This window comes from Orycteropus afer, unplaced genomic scaffold (assembly GCF_000298275.1).
Source record: "Orycteropus afer afer isolate SDZICR_OR568_19922 unplaced genomic scaffold, OryAfe1.0 scaffold00052, whole genome shotgun sequence".
Taxonomy (NCBI): Eukaryota; Metazoa; Chordata; class Mammalia; order Tubulidentata; family Orycteropodidae; genus Orycteropus; species Orycteropus afer.
Window position 1 is genome coordinate 6,190,555 of NW_006921639.1, and position 20,491 is coordinate 6,211,045.

At 41.5% G+C, this 20,491-nt stretch overlaps 1 protein-coding gene across 1 annotated transcript in view; it reads left to right on the plus strand.

The window, feature by feature from the left end:
* Positions 1–20,491, plus strand: part of MARCHF8 (membrane associated ring-CH-type finger 8) — a 217,483-nt gene that overhangs the window by 166,824 nt on the left and 30,168 nt on the right. The gene's annotated exons all lie outside the window — the stretch shown is intronic.

Here is a 20,491-nt window from a genome sequence, read left to right on the forward strand (position 1 = left end):
GTCAGGGTCATTCCGTTCGCTGTCAGACCGCAGCTCCGTATGTCTCCTTTTTTTTGGTATTTTCACGCAAATTCTTCTGCTAATTGGGGTTTAGTCCAATTCTGTATCCTTCCCTTCAAGGCTCACGGGTCCACGATTATCTTCTGTGTCTGTGTTAATTGGTTTCCCTTTTCTTTGTCAAAGAGGGTCTGTGCAGTCCTTCTGCCTAATCCGCCATCTTGCTGGAACTCAATAACTTTGTTTTTAAGAATGGAGTTTTTATTGCAGTTTTTATGAAATGAACCTGCCACTCTTAGGCACTTTTAGGCCATGACACATAAAACCATATATTCAATTTAGCCAGTGTATTTAAGCATATACCATGCCTTTGAGGTGGAAGATAAGACCTGCTTTGAAGCCCTTGCAGTCTGTTAGTAGGCTTTTCCTGTGACTCTCTCACACTCCCAGCCTGTGTCCAGGCTGAATTTGTTCTGGTCACTCAGTCACCTGCTGTCTGCATCATGCTCATGCAGGTTACCTAATACTTGAAGCTAAATCTCCAAAGCCCTCTCATAGTGTTCCATATGGATATTGTTAACAGAGTTTCAGTGTTTCTCTGAGGCTTATAAAGCCATTCATGTAAACAAGAGCCATTCATGTAAACAAGAGCACAGTAAGCTTATCAAGACTCCAGAAACAAGCTTAGTTTTCACAGAAGGCAGCAGGTAGGTTAGATGGGGTGTACAAATAGCTGCTACAACTGTTGTATCTTACCTGTGTGGTCTTTAAAATGGGATCTAGATAACCTTACAGAGTTAATAAAGGGGAACCATTAGGACATTTAAGCAATTCTAGTGGCCATGTCTTTCCTTAGTACTTTGTATTAATGCTAACAATATTAGTAATGTTTATTGAGCACCTGTTAGAAATATGGAGCTTTGGTAGCATAGTGCCTAAGGCACTTGACTGCTAACCAGAAGGCTGGTGGTTCAAACCCACCAGCCACTCCTCAGAAGGAAAATGGGGCAATCTACTTCTGTAGCGATACTGCCTCAGAAACCCAAGGAGGGGTCACTATGAGTCAGTCCTACTTGATGGCAAACAACAAAAATATCAACATTAGAAGTACAGAATTTTATTAGTAGTAGGCTTTCCCTGTGATTTTTTTCTGAAGTTTGTCTCTCTTTCTTCTTTTGAGTGGCTCATCCTACCCACCTAACTGGTCTCCCAGTCACTCTCTGTCAGCCCTTCCTATTTTATTTTTATCATTCCACCGATTGCTACGCGGCTTTTTATTGAATTTTTTTCCTGCTATTTCTTTCCCCCAGTTGTAAGCTCCATGAGCACAGAGTCTTATCTTGTTTAACCCTAAGTCTTCAGAGCCAAGGATAGAATCTGGCTCATGCAGGTGCCCAGTTCATGTTTGTTGAACATATGTTTGCATAGTATTGGGAGCTCTGGTAGCGTAGTGCCTAAGGTACTTGACTGCTAACCAGGAGGCTGGTGGTTCAAACCCACCATTCGCTCCTTGGAAAGAAGGTTGGGCGATCTACTTCTGTAGTGATACTGCCTCAAAAACCCAAGGAAGGGTTGCTATGAGTCAGGTCCAACTTGATGGCACATAACAACAACAACAACATGCTAGATACGTTATATACAGCCTGTTATTCCTGACTGTCATCACTGCAGTTTCCTAGGTCCAAGCCTTCTTACCTAGCCCAGTAGTTTCCCAGTAATGTCCCTACATTCTTGCCACCCCCTAAATCATTCTTCATGTAACAGCCAGGTCACTAGAATGTAATGCTTCTCTTTTCAAGCCTTGAGTACCTTCTCATTTCATTGAGTAAAATCCAGATCTATCTTGATCTGCCACATCTGACATAACCGAGCTCTGGCCTTGTAACCGAATTCAGCACAGTGTCTGCTTGGTCAATACAATCTGGGCACAGTGACCACCTGGATGGTCCTCAAACGTGCTGGCTTCCTTCCTACTGCCTATCTCCAGAGAGGCTCTTTCTGCTGCCTGGGAGTGCTCACTGTGCTCTTGTTTACATGAATGGCTAATGACTAACTTGTATTTAGCTCATATAGAGGAACTGTCCCTGAACACCCTCCCCTCCATCTAAATTATATCACTTACTTGGACATCATAGTCTTCTCCTTTACAGCAGCTGTCACAGTGTGTCATGGTATAACAATGTGAAGGAAGTCTTTTGTTCTTAGTAGCATCAGAATCACTCCTTAAAAAACCTGTTTTGTTGACTGAATGCCTGGAGAAGCTGTTTAAGATGGATGAGGCTCACAGGACGAAAACTTATGGAAAGAGACATTAACTTGTAGCCCTGACAGCCCTGCACTGGCTGCTGCCTTGCTGAGAGGGCTCTTTGCTCAGATATGCCAACAGAACCCCCAGAGTGTGTCCTGATGCAAGCACCCACACACCACCCTTACCCCATTATTGCCAGTGCTGCTTATTTAAAGTTACATTTTTTTAAGTGAACTCATTGTGTTTAATTAAGTAAATATATTCACAAAGAAAATTTTATGTCATTGTAAATATCTAAAATCATGTGTTTCCTTTGTTGGCTTATTTTCTAATAGAAAATTAATGTATAAGTATTAAAAACTAAGTTATCCAGTATGGCACTGAAAATTATCCTCTCACCCCCCACTGATAATGATGCAGCCCTTTGTGAAATAGAGCTCTGGTGGTAGAGGAAAATTTGGGAGTCTATGTCAAGGGTGAGAGGGAGGCGTAGAAGAAGGTTTGCAAGCAGATTGCATCTCTGATGTGAGGAGTGTAATGTGCAGCCTCTGGCTGTCAGGTGTCAATTCTCATGGGTGTGATGGGAGTGTGGGCTGGTTCAGGGAATGTAGTGAAGTACTCAGTATGGCCTCAGGGCTGCTCAGTGGAATGCCTGCCACAGGAGGAGGTGCATGCGGCCATCTGTCTAGGGGTATGTGCCACCCCACCCCACTAGGTGCATTTCATTACCTGCAGGCTGTGTCATCCCTGGGCAAGATGTATTTTCATGTACAAGAGGGGACAGGGTTGCCCCAGTGTAACACTTGTAAGGACAGCATGAATGCATTTATTCTTTCTGGCAGATTTTCTTGAGCACTTACAGTGTGAGAGATGTTGTGATGAAAAAGCCAAACCAAAAGAGAAGAGAAAAGCAAGCACCAAACCAAAAATCAAACCCATTGCTGTTGAGTTGATTCTAACTCACAGTGACACTATAGGAGAGTAGAACCTGCCTCATAGGGTTTCCAAGGCTGTAAATCTTTACAGAAGCAGAGTGCCACAGCACAGTTGTTTAAAATACCTACAGATCAAAGGGCAAGGTAGACAGTCACAAGGGACCTAACTTAACAAGGGCTTTTCAGGAAAGTGTGCTTTAGGAGGGGGAACTTAAGCCAGGACTTAAGAGATGAAAATGAGCCAGCCATGGTGGTGGTAAACTATAGTGGAAAAAGTTGTTTTGCATCCTTGGGAGATCCAGCACTGTAAGTAGATGATGGGAGACAAGTATTTGCAAACTTGGTGTGTCTGAGATAATTAATCAGTGGCTACTGCTGCCCAGTTGTGTGAGGTTCCTGTAACCCATGGGATCACCAGGAGTATGTGTTGGCTAGGGCTATTCCAGTGAGGACCACTGTGCTTTGGACTAATATCCTTCAGAAGAAGGTTGGAATTCCCTGTTGTTGTTGTTATGTGCCATCGAGTCAGACCCGACTCATAGTGACCCCTCCTTGGGTTTCCGATACAGTATCACTACGGAAGTAGATTGCCCCATCTTCCTTCCGAGGAGTGGCTGGTGGGTATAAACCACCAGGCTTCTGGTTAGCAGTCAAGTGCCTTTAGGCACTACACTACCAGAGCTCCCCCTGAGGGGGCTTGAACTCCCTCTGCCAATTGGTATGTCTTTAGACACAAGGAAGGAATGGGCTTTGGCCAAGCTAATTACAAGGATCATTGTGGTAGTTAAGTCTGTGTGTCAACTTGGCTGGGTCTGGTTGAGTGGCTGGGCAGCTGGATGTAGTTTTTCCTCATGGTGAGATTGGTAATTAACTCCATGGTGGAATCTACTGGATCAGCTGAGTAGCTGCTTTGGGTATGTGGTCTGCTCCCCATATATAAGCAGCAGTTTTGGGAATGGTCTCAAGCCTATGGCATGCTTGGACCCTGCATGTAGCCATGTCGTTGTTCAGCAGCCTGCCATGCTCTGCTGACTTTGGGACTTAGAGTGGACTTGAATTCATGGTCTGCTGTGTGGTTTGATAACATCAGGACTATGCCATTTTGTTTGTTGACCTTGGGCTTGTTAGCCTCAGCAGCCAGTAGCTGCCTGAGTCAAGAGATGCCTCTAGCTTCAGTGGGCCGGGAACAGGAGCAGAGCTGAAGCCCATGCGAAGGGCTTTCACCCAGGCCCTAGAGCCTGGCACTTTGAACTCAGACTTCTAGCCTCCTGAACTGTAAGAGAATAAACTCCTGTTTGTTAACGCCATCCCATTTGTGGCATATTCCTGTCAGAGCAGCACTAGGTAACCAGAACAATCATGCATTCTGGAGACTCTGAAGATGCCTCTCAGGGAAGGCTTGTGGTACAGGAAGGACAACAAAACATAATGTGAATTTACCTCAAGGGAGAAACTCCAATTCAACCTGGAAATTGGACTTGGCCCAGGCCACACAATTCCTTGTTTGGCAGCCACTTACAAGAAAGAAAAAGCAGTGTTAAGTTCCACATTGTCATGAAGCCTGGGGCCTCATGCCCCACTCCATGCAGCCAAGAAAAGCTCCCTAATCTGAGACAACTGCTGAAGGCTGGAGCCTTTTAGAATACTTTTAAAGCTCTGTGTAATTTTGCACAGATATCACAAGCATTCTAAGCCTCTAACTAATCACAGATTCCTGGGTAGAAGTTGACTGGACACATTTAATGAGTACTTAAAATTACTGCTCTTGTAGTCAGTGGCAAGCAAATGAATTTGAACTTTGACTTTCCTAGATGTCTTGAATATTTGCCTAGTTATTGTTGCCCTCAAACAGGGATGTTGTTACTGTGGTTGATTGCTGTTGAGTTGATGTAGACTCATGGTGACCCCGTGTTATAGAGTAGAACTGCTCCATGGGTTTTTCTTGGCTGAATCTTAACATAAGTGGACCACCAGGCCTTTCCTTCCATGGTACCAAGATGAGATCTCTGTCCCACCATAAACAAAACTATAGCTTTAATGAGGGGCTTGCTAGCCCATTTTTGCTCAGAGACGACAGATCTTTATGTGTGTGTGTGATATGGGTGAAAGGTTACTGAGCAAATTAACTTTCCATATACCAGCTCACATACATTTTGTCTCATGACAGTGAATACAACTTACCACAATTCAGCAGTTCCCCTGTGTCTTCCTCCCCATAGCTACCTCTTCCCTGTGTCCTTCCCTCCATGCACTCCTGCCTCCTGAGCTGTGTCCCTGTGCATACACAGCCCTTCTATTCTCCCATGATTGTTCTTTCCAAGGAATGTATCTACCTAAATGTAATAGTTTAGCTCATATGCCTGTCTTTTGTTTGGCTGGAAGCCACAGAAGTGGGTTCAATTCCAAATCTGAAGGGCACCTAGGGGCCATAGTCACAGTGGTTCTATCAAGCTCTATCAGACTAACAAATTTGGTCCCTTTAAAAAAAAAAAAAAAGATTTTGAGTTTTGTTCCACATTGTTCTCCCACTTTATCCAGGATCTCCTACATAGATCCCCCTCTCAGTGGTTAACAGTGGTAGCCAGGCACCATGTAGTTCTTCTGGTCTCATAGTGGTATAGGCTGAGGATCATATGGTATACCAGTCACTTGGACTAATTTCCATGAAATCTTTGGTTTTCTTCATCCCTCTCTGCTCTGGACAAGGAGAGACCCATCATTGCAACTAGATGGCTGCTTGCAAGCTTTTTAAGATCCCAGTCACTACTCACCAAAGTAGGAAATAGAACAGTGTTTTGTGTAGTATGTTATGCCAGTTGAGCTTTTTGTCCCCTGAAACTATGGTCCTGAGCCCACAGGTCCAACTATTTGTTCCTTCTGGGTAATTTGCTGTGGTCAAGATCTGACTACAGCCTTGTCCCTTATCAGCTCTGCCATATACCTGGGAATTCTTACAGAACATAGCAATACACTTGTAGAAACATTGTCTGCCACCCCTATACATGGTCGTGGGGACACTCCCCCCTGCATAGACATACCTAATAGTTCAGCCTGCCCACCCATCTGAGAGGACAGATCTTGGTGTAGTAGAGTCCAGGGTCATCTTCTCTCTGATTCTAAATTCAGAGTTGGTCCATGACTGACTTAAGTTAATCAGACCTCTAGGTTAACCATAAAGTTTTGTTTCTTAATTTATAATGAAGAAAACAACTATCTCAAAGACAAATACTTATTTTTATGCAGGAAGAACAAAGGGAGTGTAAAGATTCAGAGCAGATACCAAACATTCAGAGAACTGATACCAATCCTACTGAAACTATTACAAAACATAGAAAAGGATGGAATCCTCCCTAACTCATTTTAGGAAGCAAGCATAACCTTGATACCAAAACCAGGCAAAGATACCACTAAAAAGGAAACTACAGACCAATGTCCCTCATGAATATAGATGAAAAAATCTTCAACAAAATCCTAGCCAATAGACTCCAACCACATATCACGAAAATCATTCATTATGACCAAGTGGGGTTCATATCAGCTTTGCAGGGATGGTTCAACATTAGAAAAACAATCAACGTCATCCACCACGTAAATAAAACAAAGGAGAGAAGAACCACATGATCATATCAATTGATGCAGAAAAGGCATTTGATAAAATCTAACACCGATTCCTGATCAAAACTCTCAGCAAAATAGGAATAGAAGGGACATTCCTCAACATAATAAAGGGCATCTATGCAAAACCAACAGCCAACATTATACTCAATGGAGAGAGACTAAAACCATTCCTCTTGAGAACAGGAACCAGACAAGTATGCCCACTTATCACCATTTCTATTCAACATTGTACTGGAAGTCCTAGCCAGGGCCAAAAGGCAAGAAAGGGAAATCAAAGGCATCCAAATTGGTAAGGAAGAGTCAAACTACCCCTATTTGCTGATGATGTGATCCTATACGTAGAAAACCAAAGAAACTCAGTCAAAAATCTACTGGAACTAATTGAGAGATTGATTTAGCATTGTGGCAGGATATAAGATCAACATCCTAAAATCAGTTGGATTCCTCTACACCAGCAAAGATATTACTGAAAAAGAAATAAGGAAATTCAGTACCATTTACAATAGCTACCAAAAAAAAATAAAATATTTTGGAATAAATTTTACCAGGGACACAAAAGACCTGTATAAAGAAAACTATAAAAGACTACTTCAAGAAACCATAAGAGATTTACATAAATAGAAAATCCTATGCTCATGAATAGGAAGATTGAACATAGTGAAAATGTCAGTTCTACCCAAAGCAATGTATACATTCAGTGCAATCCCAATCCAGATCTCATCAGCGTTCTTTAGGGATATGGAAAAACCAGTCAATAACTTTATATGGAAAGGAAAGAGACCTCGGAGAAGCAAAGCACTATTGAAGAAAAAGAACAAAGTAGGAAGTCTCACACTGCCGGATCTCAAAACCTACTATACAGCCACAGCAGTCAAAACTGCCTGGTCTTGGTTTAATGACAGACACATAGACCAGTGGAATAGAATTGAACCCAGAAATAGATGCATCAACTTATGGTCAGCTGATCTTTGACAAAGGGATGAAATCCATTAAATGGGCAAGAGAATGTTTGTTTAATAAATGGTGCTGGCAAAACTGGAGATCCATTTGCAGAAAAATGAAACAAGATCTGTACCTCACACCATACACAAAAACAAACTCCAGATGGATCAAAGACTTAAATGTGAAACCTAAAACTATAGAGTTTCTCAAGGAAAATTTAGAGGCCCTAATATATGGCATAAATAGACTTTCAAGCATAACTCAAAATGCACAAACAGCAGAAGAGAAACAAGATGATTGGGACCTCCTAAAAATTAAATTTTTATGTGCTTCCCAAGACTTCTCCAAAACAGTCAAAAGAGAACCTACAGATTGGGAAAAAATATTTGGTAATAACATATCTGACAAGGGACTTATCCCTAGAATTTATAGAAAATTGCAGCACCTCAATAACAAAAAGACAAACAATCCAATTAAAAAATGGGCAGAAGACATGAATAGACACTTCACCAAGGAAGATATTCAGGCGGCCAACAAACATGAAGAAATGCTCACAATCATTGCTATTAGAGAAATGCAAATCAAAACAACAATGAGATACCCTCTTGCTCCAACACTAGTAGCAAAGTTCAGCAAGACAGAAAATAACAAATGCTGGCGAGGATGTGGAGAGATTGGGACTCTCATACACTGCTGGTGGACTGTAAAATGGTACAACCATTGTGGAAAGCAGTATGGCAATTCCTTCAAAACTTGGAACTAGAAATAGCATTTGACCCAGCCATTCCATTACTAGGTATATATCTTAAAGAAGTGAGAGCCATGACAAGAACAGACATATGTACACCCATGTTAATCACAGCACTATTTACGATAGCCAAAAGATGGAAACAACCTAGGTGTCCATCAGCTGAGGAATGGATAACCAAACTATGGTACATACACTCAATGGAATACTATGCAACACTAAAGAATAATGTAGAATCTGCCAAACACCACATAACGTGGATGAATTTGGAGGACATTATGCTGAGTGAAATAAGTCAATCACAAAAGAACAAATATTGTATTAGTCCGTTATTGTAAAAGTCAAGTAAAGGTTTACCTATGGAAGGAAATTTTCTCTGTTGGTTACTAGGGGTGGGAAAGGAGGGTAAGAAACACTATTAGATAGATACAAGTATTGATTTTTGTGAAGAGAAGGGCAATGTACCAAATGTGAGTGATCAACATGGCGGCATTGAGGAAGAGAAAGACATAGAGAGGTACATGGGAGGTTCAGACAACAAAGATGAGCCCTTTTGCACATACAGTACTGCATTGTCAGTGAAGGCAAACATAGGTATATGAGTATATGAGTGGATAGATGGGTGGACAGGCTGAACTATTAGGTATGTCTATGAAGCAGGGAGTGTACCCAAGTCCATGTATGGGGTGGCAGACAATGGTCCTACAAGTGCATTTGTATGTTCTGTCTGTAAGAATTCCCAGGTATATAGTAGAGCTGACAAGGGACAAGGTTTTAGTCACTTCTTGGACACAGCCAGCTACCCTGAAGGAGCGAGTAGTTGAACCTGTGGGCATGGGACCATAGTCACGGGACATCAAGCCCAATTGGCATAACATACTGCACAAAACATTGTTCCACCTCCTACTTTGGTGAATAGTGATTGGGATCTTAAAAGCTTGCAAGCTACCATCTAGATGCAACGATGGGTCTCTCCTTGTCCAGAGCAAAGAAGAATGAAGAAAACCAAAAATTCATGGAAACAATTAGCCCTGGTGACTGGCACACCATGCGATCTGCAACCTATACAACTATGAGACCAGAAAAATTAGATGGTGTCCAGCTACCACTGTCAACCACTTGGAAGGGGATCTGTGTAGGAGATCCTAGATAGAGAGGGAGAACAATATGGAACAAAACTCAAAATCATTTGGAGAAAAAAAAGGGGGGGGAGAACCAGGTTTACTGGACCGATAGTGCCTGGTGGAACCACTGAGACTATGGCCCCTAGCTGCCCTTTAGGTCTGGAATTGAACCCATACCTGTGGCTTCCAGCCAAGCAAAATACAGGCATATGAGTTGAACATTTACCTGAGGTAGATACACTCCTTGGAGAGAACAATCATGGGAGAAAGAAGGGCTGCTTATGCACAGGGAGACAGCTCAGGGGGCAGCAGTGCATGGAGGGATGGACACAGGGAAGAGGTAATTATCTGGAGGAAGTGAGAGGGGAGCCGTTGCATTGGGGTAAATTGTAGTCAATGTATGAGTCAAAGTGTTTGAACTGCTGTATGGAAAGTGAATCTGCTCTGTAAATTTTCACCCAAATCACAATTAAAAAAAAAAAAAAAAAAAGATTCAGAGCAGAAAAAAATGAAATAGAAAATAGAAAGAAAATATCAACACAACCAGAAGTTGGTTGTTTGAAAAGATTAATAAAAGCAACAAACCACTAACAAGCTTAAAGAAGAAGAAAGAAAAGATGCAATAGCACAAATAATAAATGAAATGGGTGACATCGCAACAGAACCAAATTATGTAAAAATGATATTATCAGGATACTGTGGAGACCTGTACACAGACAGTTTTGAAAATCTAGAAGAAATGGACAGATTACTAGAGACTCACTACTTATCTAAACTAACACAGACTGAGATGTGGAATCCTCCTAAATTCATTTTATGAAGCAAGCATAACCCTGATACCAAAATCAGGCAAAGACACCACTAGAAAGGAAAACTACAGACCAATATCCCTCATGAATATAAACACAAAGATCTTCAATGACATCCTAACCAGTAGATTCCAACAAAATATATTAAAAAAATAATGCATCATGACCAAGTAGATTCATACCAAATATGCAAGGGTGGTTTGTCGTTAGAAAAACCATCAGTGTAATCCATCACATGTAAAATAAAGGAAAAGAACCACATGATCGTTAGTCCACGTAGACAAGGCATTTGATAAAATCCAACACCCATTCCTGATCAAAACTCTCTGAAAAATAGGAACAGAAAGCAATTCCTCAACATAATAAAGGGCATATATGCAAAACCAGTAGCCAACATTATTCCCAATGGACAAAGACTGAATCCATTCACCTTGTGAACAGGAACCAGACAAGGGTGCTCTCTTATATCCACTTCTATTCAACATAGTATTGAAGACCCTGCCAGGGCAATAAGGCAAGAAAGAGAAATAAATGTATCTAAATTGACAAGGAAGAAGTAAAAGTATCCCTATTTACAGATGATATGATTCTATACATAGAAAATCCAAGAAACTCAGCAACAAAACTACTAGAACTAATGGAAAGATTTAGCATGGTGGCAAGATACAAGATCAACATACAAAAGTCAGTTGGATTTCTCTGCATCAGCAAAGAGATCTTCGAAAAGGGAAAAAGGAAATCAGTACCATTAACAGTAGCTACCAAAAAGATACAGACACTTGGGAATAAATCTTAACAGGGACACAAAAGACCTATACAAAGAAAACTACAATACACTGCTTCAAGAAACTATAGGAGATCTACATAAGTGGAATAACATACCATGCTCATGGGTATGAAGATTGAGCATTGTGAAAATGTCAGTACTACCCAAAGTAATCTGTCCATTCCATGGAATCCTGATCCAGATCCTGTCAACATTCTTTAAGGACATGAAAAAGCCAATCACTAATTTTATATAGAAAGGAAAGAGACCTCAGATAAGCAAAGCACTAGTGAAGAAGAACAAAGTAGGAGATCTCACACTCCTAGATCTCAAAACCTACTATTCAGCCACAGTTTTTAAAACAACCTGGTATTGTTACAGTGACAGACACATAGACCAGTGGAACAGATTTGAGAACACAGAAGTAGATTCATCCACCTATGGTCAGCTGATTTTTGACAAAAGGCCTAAGTCCATTCAATAGGGAGGTGATAATCTCTTTAACAAGTGATGCTGGCAGAACTGGATATCCATTTGCAGAAAAAAATGAAGCAAGATCTATACCTCACACCATACACAAAAACTAACTCCAGATGAATCAGAGACTTAAATGTGAAACTTAAAACTAAAGTTTGTCAAAGAAAAAATAGGGGAAACTTGTTGTTTTTATTGTCAGGTGCCGTCAAGTTGGCTGTAAATCATGATGACCCTGTATACAACAGAATGAAACACTGCCCATTCTTGCCACTAGCCTCACAATCCTTCCTGTGCCTGAGCTCATCATTGCAGCCACTGTGTCAGTCCATCTCATTGAGGGCCTTCCTCGTTTTCACTGACCCTCCATTTTACCAAGTGTGATACCCTTCTGCAGGGAATGGTTCCCTAATTTATGGCATAAATAGACTATCTAGTATAACTCAGAATGAATGAACAGCAGAAGGTAAACTAGATGAGGACCTTCTAAAAATTAAGCTTTTATGTGTATCAGAAGACTTTTCCAAAAGATTGGAAAGACAGCTTGCAGATTGGTGAAAATATTTGGCAGTGACATATCTGACAAGGGACTTAATTTATAGAAAACGCCAACACCTCCATATCAAAAAGACAAATTACCCAATTGAAAAATGGGCAGAAGACACTTCACCGAAGAAGATATTCAGGTGGTCAACAAACACATGAAGAAATGTTAGCGATCATTACCCATTAAACCAGAAAGGCCAAACTTAACTGTCATCAAGTTGATTCCAACTCGTAGTGACCCCCATTGGGTGTCTGAGGCAGTAAATCTTTACAAAAGTAGATTGCCCCATCTCCCCTCCATGGAATCACTGATGGGTTTGAAACACCATCCTACTGGTTAGCAGTCAAATGCTTTAGGCATTGTACCACCAGAGCTCCTTCATTAACCATTAGATAGATGCAAATCAAAACAAAATACAGTCTCACCCCAGCACTAACAGCGAATCAACAAGACAGAAAATAACAAATACTGACAAAGATGTGCAGAGGTGGGGACTTTTCATACACTGCTGGTGAGACTTTAAAATGATACAACCACTGTGGAAATTGGTATGGTGATTCCTTAAATAGAAATAGAAATACCATTTGATCCAGCAATCCTATTACTAGGTATATATCCTAAAGAAGTGAGAGTCAGGGCATGAATAGATATAAGCACACCCATGTTCATCGCAGCACTATTCACAGTAGCAAAGAGATGGACACAACCTAAGTGCCCATCGGTGGAAGAATGGATAACTAAATTGTGGTACATAGACACAATGGGATACTATGCATTACTGAACAATAATGTAGAATCAGTGAAACACCACATAATGTGTGGTGATGGAGTTGTGTGTCAATTCGGCTGGGCCTGGTTTTGAGTGGCTGAGCAGCTGGATGTAGTTGTTCCCCATGTTGAGACTGGTAATCAGCTCCATGGTGGTGAAATCTACTGGAGCAGTTCTGTAGCTGCCTTAGGGATATGGTCTGTTTCCAGTGTATAAGAAGAAGCTTTGAGGAAGAGCTCTAGCTTTTGGCACGTTTGAATCTCGCATCTAGCCGAATTGTTCAGCAGCCTGCTGTGTTGTCTTTGTCTTTTGATCTTGGGATTTGAATGGACTTGAATTAGTGGCCTGGCATGTTGCTTGATGGGAGCTCTGATGGCATAGTGCCTAAGGCATTTGACTTCTAACCGGAAGGCTGACGGTTCATACCCACCAGCCACTCCTCAGAAGGAAGACTGGGCAGTCTACTTCCATAGGGATACTACCTCAAAAACCTAAGGAAGGATTGCTATGAGTCAAATTGACTCAATGGCAGTGAGTTTGGGGTTTTTTTCCCCTTTATTTTATTGTGATTTGGGTGAAAGTTTACAGAGCAAATTCACTTTCCATATAGCAGTTCAAATACAGTTTGTCTCATGACATTGACTACAATTTACCACAGTGCAATGGCTCCCCTCATACTTCTTCCTGATAGTTACCTCTTCCCTGTGTCCTACCCTCCATGCACTCCTGTCCCCTGAGCTGTCTCCCTGTGCATACACAGCCCTTCTATTCTCCCATGATTGTTCTTTCCAAGGACTGTATCTTCCTCAGGTAAATGTTCAACTCATATGCCTGTCTTTTGTTTGGCTGGAAGCCACAGGTGTGGGTTCAATTCCAGACCTAAAGGGCAGCTAAGAGCCATAGTTTCTGTGGTTCCACCAGGCTCACAGGTGTGGGTTCAATTCCAGACCTGAAGGGCAGCTAGGGGCCATAGTCTCAGTGGTTCCACCAGGCTCTATCAGACCAGCAAACCTGGTCCCTTTTTTCCCCCTCAAATGGTTTTGAGTTTTGTTCCACATTGTTCTCCCTCTTTATCCATTATCTCCTACATAGATCCCCCTCTGAGTGGTTGGCAGTGGTAGCCAGGCACCATCTAGTTCTTCTGGTCTCATAGTTGTATAGGGTGAGAATTGCATGGTGTACCGGTCACTTGGACTAATTGTTTCCATGAATCCTTAGTTTTCTTCATTCTTCTTTGCTCTGGACAAGGAGAAGACCCATCGTTGCATCTAGATGGCTGCTTGCAAGCTTTTAAGATCCCAGTAACTACTAACCAAAGTAGGAGGTAGAATAATGTTTTGTGTAGTATGTTAAGCCAATTGAGCTTGGTGTCCCCCGCGACTATGGTCCTGAGCCCACAGGTCCAACTACTCACTCTCTCTGGGTAGCTGGCTGTGCCCAAGAAGTGACTACAGCATTGTCCCTTATGAGCTCTACTATGCACCTGGGAATTCTTACAGAACATACAAATACACTAGAAACATTGTCTGCCAAGAGTTTGGGTTTTTTGTTTTATGTTTCTTGATACCTTTGGGACTCTGGTATTTTTCTTGTTGACGTAAGGTTTCTCAGCCTCAGCAGCCAGCAGCTGCCTGAGTGAAGAGATACCTCCAACTCTAGTGGGCTTGGGAGTAAGAGGCAGAGCTGAAGTCCAAGGTTGAGAGCTTTTCACTTAGCCCCTAGAGCTGGCACTTTGAATTCAGAGTTAATAAATTAATAAATCTCTTTTGTTAAAGGCATCTTATTTGTGGTATTTTCTGATAAAGTGGCACTAGGTAACTGAAACAATGTGGATGAACTTGGAGGACATTATGCTGAGTGAAATAAGTCAGTTACAGAAGGACAAATATTGTATGAGTCCACTATTACAAGAGGTCAGGGAAAGATTTATATATTGAAGGAAACTTTCTTTGTTGATTACTAGGGATAGGGGTGGATTACTAGATAGGTAAGAGACAAATAGTGATTTATGTGACGGGAAAGGCAGACTACTAAAACTGAGTGACCAATACAATAACACTAAGGAAAAAGAAGACACAGAGAGGTGCATGGGAGGCATAGACTACAAAGATAAACACTTTTCCATATACAGTACTGTGTTATCAGTGATAACAAACATTAATCTATAAGTAGATACATAGATAGGCTGAATGGTCATGTATGTCTAGGCAAAAGGGGATATATCCAGGAGTTCTGGTGGCGTAGTGCCTAAGGCATTTGACAGCTAACCAGAAGGCTGGTGGTTCAAACCCACTTACAAGTGGCCATCTAGATGCAGTAATTGGTCTCTCCTTGCCTGGTGCAAAGAAGAATGAAGAAAACCAAAGACACAAGGAAACAATTAGTCCAAGGTATAGTGGACCATGTGAACCTCAGCCTACATGAACATGAGACCAGAAGAACTAGATGTTGCCCAGCTACCACTACCAGCCATTTGGTAAGGGATCACTCAGTGCAGGAGATCCTGGATAAAGTGGGAGAAAAATGTGGCACAAAACTCAAAATCATAAGAAAGATGAGGTTTACTGGTCTTACAGATGAAACCCTTAGACTATCCATAGTCATCCTTCTGGCCTGGAATTGAATGCACTCTTGTGGCTTCCAGCCAAACGATAGACAGGCATATAAGGTGAACATTTCCACCAGGTTGGTATACTCCTTAGAACAATCATTCATGGGAGATGAGATGGGCAGCATTTACACATGGAGATAGCTCAGTGGCCCAGAATACATAGGAAAGAGGAACACAGGAAAGAGGTAACCACAGGGAAGAAGTGGGAAGAAAGCTGTTATGTTATGGGGATTGAAGTCAGTGTCATGAAACAAAATGTGGAAGAACTAGTCTATGGAAAATGAGTTTGCTCTGTAAACTTTTCACCAAAATCACAATTAAAAACAAAACAAAAAAAATGAATGAGGGCTATGACTTGGAGGAGTTAAGTGGCATTGAAAGGTGGACCACCTGCTTCATCAGTGTCATGAATACCACAAGCCCTTGCTTCGGATCCTGATGGAGAGCTAGGGGTTATGTTTTGCTAATTGGCTCCCCTTTTCTCACATAATCACTGACCACTCCCTTCTTTTTAGCATATGTTCTTTTCTTCTGACTGATTACAGTTCAGTTTTTGGCTAAAGTTGTAACAAAAAGAACGCAACCCACTGCCATCCAGTCGGATTGGACTCATAGTCCTTGGGTTTCCGAGGTGGTATCTCTAGGGAAGTAGATCGCCCAATCATCCTTCCGAGGAGTGGCTGGTGGGTTTGAGCCGCCAGTCTTCTGGTTAGCAGTCAAATGCCTTAGGCACTATGCTACCAGAGCTCCTGGCTAAAGTTGTAGAACATTGTTTTTCAAAGTTTGTTCCAGGGTCTCCTGAAGACCAGAGGTGAGGAGACAAAGTTAAAACCAATTTTGTAATAAAGCTGTGGGGCAAAGGGAAGGGTAAATTACTAACTAGAATGTAGATATATATTAATTTGTATGAAGGGAAAGGCAGTACACAATAAGGGGAAGGTCAGCAGAAAATGAGGTGAAGGAAGACATTGAGAGGAGCCTAAGAGTTAAAAGCAACAAAGGTAAATACTACTACATGCACAATCCTGCAGTAATAGTAATAACAGTAGTCTACGAGTGGGTACATAGGTAGACATGCAAGCTGAACAGGTATGGGAAGGTAAATGGGACTGCACCCACAAATATACATAGATTTGACAGAGGATGTTTCTATATACATAATTTAATGTGCTTCAAAAGTATTCCTGAATACAGTAGAGCATACAGAGGACAGATTTATGAAAATGTCTTAGGTATAACCTTACACCTTGAGGGAAAGAGCCACTGGGTCTGGGAACTCAGAACCATAGTCTCAAGGGATATCAAGGTCAGTTGGCACAATGTAGTCCACAAAGACAAAATTCTATATCCTACTTTGGTGAGTGGTTACTGGGGTCTTAACAAAGCTTGTGAGTGGCCATCTGGGGGGAATTATTGGTCTTTCCCCATCCAAAGCAAAGCAAAGGGAAGAAAATCAAAGATGCATGGATACAATTAGTCCAAAGGGGACTGATGGACCACATGAATCCCAGCGTCCACAACCATGAAGCCAAAAGAAGTAGATGGTGCCTGGCTACCAGAACTGACAACTTTGAAAGGAATCACATTAGGAAGTTCTGGATAGAGTGGGAGAAAAATGTGGAACAAAATGCAAAATCATAAGAAAGACCATGTTTACTAGTCTAATAGAGACTAGTGGAAACTTGGAGACTCTGGCCCTTTGACACCTTTCAAGCCTGCAACTGAACTTACCCTCATGGTTCAACTTCCAGCCAAATAATGGACAGACCTATAAGGTGAACAGTAACACCAGGGAGCGACTCACTCCTTAGAGCAGTCAACCATAGGAGAGCAAAAGGGCAGTATTTGCCCAATGATAAAGCTCAGAAGGCAGGAAGGGATAAGAAAGAAGGGTGAATGTTGTTGTTAGGTGCCGTCAAGTTGTTTCTGACTCATAGCGACCCCATGCACAGCAGAACAAAACACCTCCTGATCCCGCACCAGCTCCATGATCCTTGCTATACTTGGAGTCCATTGTCGCAGCCACCGAGTCAATCCATCTTGTAGAAGGCCTTCCCCTCTTTCATCGACCCTCCACCTTGCCAAGCATGCCATCCTTCTCCAGGGAATGGTCCCCTCTGACAACATGACCAAAGTAGGTGAGATGAAGTCTGGCCATTCTTGCTTCCAAGGAGCATCTCGGCTGTATTTCCTCCAGGACAGATCTGTTAGTTTTTTTAGCAGTCCATGGTCCTTTCAGCATTCTTCGCCAGCACCACAACTCAGAGGCATCAACTCTTCTTTGGTTTTCCTTATTCATTGTCCAGCTCTCACATGCATATGAGGTGATTGGAAATATCATGGCCTGTCTGAGGAGCACCTTAGTCCTCAAGAAGACATCCTTGCTCCTCAGCACTTTAAACAGTTCCTTCACAGCCGACCTGCCCAGTGCTACACGTCGTCTGATGTCCCGCCTGCTGCTTCCATTGGTGTGGATTGTAGAACAAAGCAACGTGAATTCTTTGACAACCTCAGTCTTTTCTCCATTTATTGTGTTGCTGCTTATTGGTCAGTTGTGAGGATTTTTGTCTTCTTTATATTGAAATGTAATCCATACTGCAGACTGTGTTCTTCGATCTTCATCAGTAAGTGCCTCAAGTCATCCTCACTTTCAGCAAGCAAAGTTGTATCATCAGCATATCTCAGGTTGTTAATGATTCTTCCTCCAATCCTGATGCCACGTTTTTCTTCATATGGTCCAGCTTCTCGGATTATTTGCTCAGCATATAGATTGAATAAGTATGGGGGAAAGATAAAAACCTGATGCACTCCCTTCATGATTTTAAACCACGCAGTGTCCCCTTCTTCCATTTGAACAACAGCCTCCTGGTCTAGGTACAGGTTCCTCGTGGGTACAATCAAGTGTTTGGGAATTCCCCTTCTTCTCAATGTTACCCATAATTTGTTATGATCCACACAATTGAATGCCTTTGCATAGTCAATAAAGCACAAGTAAACATCTTTCTGGTATTCTTTGCTTTAAGCCAAGATCCATCTGACAGCAGCTATTATAGCCTTTGTTTCATGTCCTCTTCTGAATCCAGCTTGCACCTCTGGAAGTTCTCTGTCAATATACTGCTGCAACCATTTTTGAATTATTTTCAGTAAGATCTTACTTGCGTGCGATATTAATGATATTGTTTGATAATTTCCACATTCTGTGGGATCCCCCTTTCTTTGGAATGGGTACAGATACGGATCTCTTCCAGTCATTTGGCTGGATTTGTCTTTCAAATCTCTTGGCATAACCAAGTGAGTTCTTCCAGTGCAGCATCCGTTTGTTGAAATACCTCAGCGGGTATTCTGTCAATTCTCAGAGCCTTGTTCTTTGCCAATTCCTTCATTGCAGCTTTGACTTCCTCCTTCAGTGCCATTGGTTCTAGATCATATGCCACCTCCTGAAATGGATGAAGATTGACCAGCTCTTTTTGGTACAGTGACTCTATGTAATCCTTCCATCTTCTTTTGATGTTTCCTGCATCAGTCAATATTTTGCCCTTAGAATCTTTCATTATTGCAACTCAAGGCTTAAATTTTTTTCTTCAATTCTTTCAGCTTGAGAAATGCCAACTATTTTCTTCCCTTTTGGTTTTCTAACTCCAGGTCATTGCACATTTCATTATAGTAATTGGCTTTATCTTCTTGAGCTGCTCTTTGAAATCTTTGGCTCAATTCTTTTATCTTGTCATTTCTTCCATTTGCTTTACCTGCTCTTCTCTCAAAGGCAAGTTTCGGAGTCTCTTCTGACATCCATTTTGGTCTTCTCTTCTTTTGTTTTCTTTTTAGTGACCTCTTCCTTTCTTTATGGATGATGCTCTTGATGTCATCCCACAATTCCTGTGGTTTTCGGTCATTGGTGTTCAATGCATCAAATCTGTTCTTTAGATGGTCTTGAAATTCAGAAAGGATGTATTCTAGATCATATTTGGCTCTCGTGGATTTGTTTTAATTGTCTTTAACTTCAAGTTGAACTTGGATATGAACAGTTGGTGGTCTTTTCCACAGTCAGCTCCTGGCCTTGTTTTGGCTGAAGATATTGAGCTTTTCCATCACACTTGCCACAAATACAGTCAGTCTGATTCCAGTGTGTGCCATCTGGTGAAATCCACATGTACAGCTGTTGTTTGTGTTGTTGAAAAAAGATGTTTTCAATGAGTAAGTCATTGGTCTTGGAAAATTCTACTATGCGAGTTCCAGCATTATTTCTGTCACCAAAGCCAAATATTCCAACTACTATTGATTCTTCTTTGTTTCCAACTTTTGCATTCTAGTCATCAGTGATAATTAACACATCCTGGTCGCATGTTTGGTCAATTTCAGACTGCAGAAGTTGATAAAAATCTTTAGTTTCCTCATCTTTGGCTTTGGTGGTCAGTGCATAAATTTGAATAATAGTCGTATTAACGGGTCTTCCTTGTAGGCGTATGGATATTATCCTATCACTGACAGCATTGTACTTCAGGGCAGATCTTGAAACATCCTTTGTGATGGTGAATGCCACGCCATTCCTCTTTAAACTGTCATTCCTGGCACAGTAGATCATATGGTTGTCTGATTCAAAATGGCTAAAACCAGTCCATTTCAGCTCACTGATGCCGAGGATATCAATCTTTATGTGTTCCATTTCATTTTTGACAACTTCCAATTTTCCTAGATTCATATTTTGTACATTCCATGTTCCGATTATTAATGGATGTTTGCCACTGTTTCTTCTCAATTTGAGTGGTGCCACATCAGCAAATGGAGGTCTCGAAAGCTTTACCATATTATCCATATGAATAAAGCTTATTTTACTCTGATACTGCAGCTCTTGCCCAATCCTACTTTGAGAGCTTTCTAGGCTGAGTGACTCATCTTCCTCCTC